Here is a 5,192-nt window from a genome sequence, read left to right as displayed (position 1 = left end):
AAGAGACTGGACAAAAATCATACACCTATGGATGAGGACAGTGGGAGGGGTAAGGGCAGAGGGTGAGGTGGGAACTGGGTGGAGGAGAGCTATGGGGGGAAAAAGAGGAACAAATGTAATAATCTGAACAATAAAGATTTAATAAAAAAAATAAAAAAAATAAATCTGGTGTTGGTGCTGGGGTGGGCACTATGAGATCTGGGAGAGCGAAATGCCCCCTCATAGTCTCGGGTTTGCAATAAATGTGACTCTTTAATTCGACTTCTTGAGGCATCCTTGTGTGATTCGCGGGGTACATTACAACACCATTGCCATTTCAATTCTCTGGCCTCGACTTCCTTTACTTTTGACCACATTGCTTTTATTGTTATATTTCCTTGCATTATGATCAAATTATTAGGATTATTTTTAGTTGTATTTAAATAAGCTTATGAATTTAACAATTTTTAAAAGTTAAGTCTATTGAAAATATTTTGTCAAATATTGGCATAGTATGAAAGCACTGACTATGGAGATCAGAGGTTTTTTCTCCTTTTTAAAACAGTTGGCCCCCAAATTCCTGCTCTTCAGGAAGATCTCAAGTACACTTTGTACTAACATTTTCAAATATACCTTAATTCTCTACTCCCCTTCATGCCCTTTTCCCTAATTGCTGGTTAATGACACTACAGTCTACAAATGGAAATTTTTTTCTTTGTAGTTTATATCTGTCTGCTGCCTGGAAATGAAGGTGGTGTCATAATCGTTGGTTGGCAGTTAGGCAACACAGCAAGAGGAACCTTGTTAAAGGGGAAATAACTTCTATTGGTAAATTAGTGTTTGTACAATGAAGAAACCATAAGTTTGTCTGACTCTCCTCTCATGGCTCCATCTTCTTCTGGATGGGGTGATATGATCTCTCTGCCTATTAAAGAGAATTGGCTCTGATGTAGTGCCTATGCCTAGACTCTTTGGGATTCCTGCATATCCCACAGGTCTGATCAAGTCCATATTGCTGTGATCTTTGGAGATCTCTAGTCTGCCAATCTCTCCAATATGTACACCCAGACTGGCACATGTGTTCAGGAAAAGGGAACAGAGCGATCACTTTTAACTTATGATTCACAGCTCTGTGGTTATGAAGCTTAAAGGAACAGACTGCATTTCAAGTAAGGGTTTGGTGCCTTCTGTGGCACGCCCAGTGAAATGTTTTGCAGCAGAATAATTTTTTCTCCTATAATTACATTTATATTTGGGAACCTTTTCTGCTATCAAGTATATGAGAGCTTGTTATGAGGAATACATTCAGGAAAGACTTCATTTTCATTCTTGTGTTACTTTCCCCCTGCTAATTCTACTGAAATTCTTTTTTCTAAAAGAGGAAAGACAGATTATATGTTCCAAAGAGAGTGAAAATACTACAGATACTTATTGTATGTTTCATAACTATTTAGACCAGTATTTCTATGGCTTTAGAGTCACAAGTCTCTGAATTAAAGTCTGTAGTCTTCCAAAGGTATGTAGGTCAAGTCATAGCAAAGTAAAGGTTTTCTTAGACTCACTCCCTTAAAAATACCACTGCCCTGACCTTTGGCCTTTGCTCACAGGTTCTTCTTTACCAGTGCTCCTTTCTCCCACCCTGTCCATTGTAGCTTGTGGTATATTGTTGCAATAATGGCTTCCAATGTGTTCACTCCTCCTTGTATCCAGACCTTGCTTAGTCTAAACTTGACCAGGTGACTTGTTTTGCCTCAGGGAGCAATAGTAGCTATGACATAAGCAGAGACCCATGATGAGACCATGACAAGTGTCTGTCTGTGGGTAGGGCTGAAGAATTGGGGCCAGTAGTGCAAGCTAGTACACTTTCCTCTTTTCATGTCTTTGATATGCTCATTTTTGGATGAGCAGAGATGGTAGTGTTGTTGACTAATATTAAAGAGCTGGGTCCAGGCTTACAGGAACTAACTTGTCTATAGGAATGGCTTCTAAGGCTGTCAAAATGGCAGAGTTTAAAGGGACATGATGGATATGGGCTTGCTCTTGATCAATGCTATTATTCCAGGAGGTCCAATATGGTACTATAGCTGCAATCTCTAGGCCATAACATGGCCCAACAATGGAGAGAGCCAGCCAGGTTGTTCAGGGCAGAGCTATATTCCCTGGAATGAGAAAGTTGCTGTGCACATAAGGAAAGCCACACAGATATACAGTCATATAAGTGGCCAACAGAAGAGGTCAGAGTCAAGGTGTTAGCATGACAGCAAGCACTGGCCCAAGACTAATAGACAAGACTGCTTCAAGCCCTAGAAGGTCTGCTTTGGTCAGGCTTGGCTAGGGCCAGAGATGAAAGCTTATTGAAGGTACTCAGGGCCTGGCAAGAAAAAACAACCATGAACTGATCCTGCTAGCTCACAGCGCCTTTTCTGTCTTGTAAACCCATTGCCTATCACCCTTAACCCACCATACCACTTGTCTAAATGACTCAGTTGGCAATTCATCATATTTCACTTTATCTGTTTCCTTAATTTGTCATGTGTGAATCATGTGAAAAATCATATAACTATTTTTTAAAATATATTTTTTTTGATTTCAGAGAGGAAGGGAGAGGGAGAGGGAGATAGAAACATCAATGATGAGAGAGAATCATTGATTGGCTGCCTCCTGCACACCCCACACAGGGGATTGAGCCCAGAACCTGGGCATGTGCCCTGACTGGGAATCAAACCATGACCTCCTGGTCTATAGGTCGACACTCAACCACTGAGCAACACAAGCTGGGCAATCATATAACTATTTTTAAAAACAAAATTCAGAGGAGGCCCATATCCACATAGTTAATTCTGATTGTTTAAGGAGTAGAAATCAGGGTAACAAGGTCAGAAAACCCAGTAAATGTAAACTGATAGTAGGAGAGAGAGGCAATAGAAGTGAATCATTAGCATGGGTTTACTCTGAGAGCCCTAGAAGAGGCTCCTAATGCAAGCTAGCTACTAATGGTAGGAAAGGAGGTTGTGGCCTGACTGTAAGTGTTAGGAAAAATGGGGGAGGAGCTTGCTCTAAGCACTTAGAGGAAGAAATGGACATAGGCCAAGCAACAGTGGGAACTCTTTCAACTTCCTCATCTCTGAATTCAGAGTAAGCTCCTGTTTACCTTTCCAGCTTCATGCCCCACAACTTCCCCATCTGTACTCTACCTATTGCCAATGAGCGTACTTTCCATTCCCCAAAGTCATCCCATTCTTTTCCTATTCTGTATCTTTGTGCTGTTCCTACCACCTAAGATGATGTCTTTTCAATTTTTGCCTATCAAATTAGTCTTTTTAAAAAGTATATATTTTATTGTTTTTTTACAGAGAGGAAGGGAGAGGGATAGAGAGTTCGAAACATTGATGAGAGAGAAACATCAATTCAGCTGCCTCCTGCACACCCTCTACTGGGTATGTGCCCGCAACCAAGGTACATGCCCTTGACTGGAATCTAACCTAGGACCCTTCAGTCCGCAGGCCGATGCTCTATCCACTGAGCCAAACCGGTTAGAGCTCAAATTAGTCTTATCCTTCAACCCAATCTTCAATTCCACTTTTTCCATGAAGTGGATTACTTAAGCAAATATGACTTGTTCCTACTTTAACATCCATAGGCCACCTCATCGTCTGCTTTGTATTATAATTTTACCTGTACAGTGGGGCCTTGACTTACGAGTTTAATTCGTTCTGAGACCGAGCTCGTTAACTCAAATTACTCTATCAACTCAATGCAAAAAATTGGCCGAGAAACAGCTGGGATCTCAAAAAACTCGTTAGTCGGGACACTCGTAAGTCAAGGCCCCACTGTACTTGTTTTATCCATCCTTTCCTTCCTCTTCCCTCTGTGTTAGTTATCTATTGTACATCCTACATTTTATCTAGGCCTATAAAAATGTATGTCCTCAAAGTCTCTTCTCTCAAAAGACTCTAGTTAGCGGTTCTCAACCTGGGGGTCGAGACCCCTTTGGCGGTTGAACGACCCTTTCACAGGGGTCACCTAAGACCATCCTGCATATCAGATATTTACATTATGATTCATAACAGTAGCAACATTACAGTTATGAAGTAGCAACGAAAATAATTTTATGGTTGGGTCACAACATGAGGAACTGTATTTAAAGGGCCAGAAGGTTGAGAACCACTGATTTAGACTCTAAAGGGAGCTGGAAACAGGTAAATGGGGATTGTAACATGTGGTAAAGATGATACAGACGTAAGCATAAGTACTGTTGGAGCCTCTAAGAATGGAAATCTTTATAAAAAATTGATGTTAGAGAGAGAAACATTGAAATGTTGTTCCACTTGTCTATGTGTTCATTGGTTCATTCTTGTATGTGCCCTGACCAGGGTTCAAACCTACAACCTTGGCATATTGGGTCAACACACTAACCAACTGAGCTACCTGGCCAGGGCCAAGAAGGGGTATCTTAACCAGCCTTTTAGAGTCAAGATCCTGAGGGTAATGGGAAGAAGTCATTCTAGCAGAGTCAGTAGCATAAGCAAAGACACTGGGATTATTCACAAATTGCTGTAAGGAGCAACACATTAAGTGTTTATATTTAGATCTTGGTAAATTAATAACCTAAATGTATATATTACATGAATACTTTCCTATTTGTTAAATATTCTGACAACCTTCAATAAGCTATCATTAATCCCAATTTATAAATGAGGAAACCCAGGCTCAGGGTTTAATGATTAATCTGGAGTCAATCAAATCCAAAGTAGAAGAGTAAGGGTGACAACATAGGTTTTTTCATGCCAAAGCCATGCTCTTTCCTCTACATTTTGCTTCTCAGATCTGGCTCCTGGTAGGAGAGAACTGGGCAAAAGGTCAAGGAGAGGTTATAAAAGAAAAGTTAGGAGCTGGAGGATAAATGACATAACCCTCACAGTTTTTGCCTGAGACTAATTCGGCTTAGTAAAGTATACAAAGTCCAATGTCTAGCAGGTAGATCAGAGTGCCTTAATTCCTTCCCATGGACTCTCCTCTACTTTCAATGGTTGACATTGCCATTCCCATAGGTAATAAAAAGAGGGAGGTGCAAGAGGACCTCTAACCCACTTAAAGAACTGATGTGGATGCAGTGATGGTAGCCCACAAGAATTTCATAACATTCAAGTGTAAAGGATTGGCTTGAAGTTGCACAAATCACCAGAGTGAAATTCTAACTTCAGTACCAGTGG

This window comes from Myotis brandtii, unplaced genomic scaffold (assembly GCF_000412655.1).
Source record: "Myotis brandtii unplaced genomic scaffold, ASM41265v1 scaffold834, whole genome shotgun sequence".
NCBI classification, from domain to species: Eukaryota; Metazoa; Chordata; class Mammalia; order Chiroptera; family Vespertilionidae; genus Myotis; species Myotis brandtii.
Note: the sequence above shows the minus strand (reverse complement) of the source record.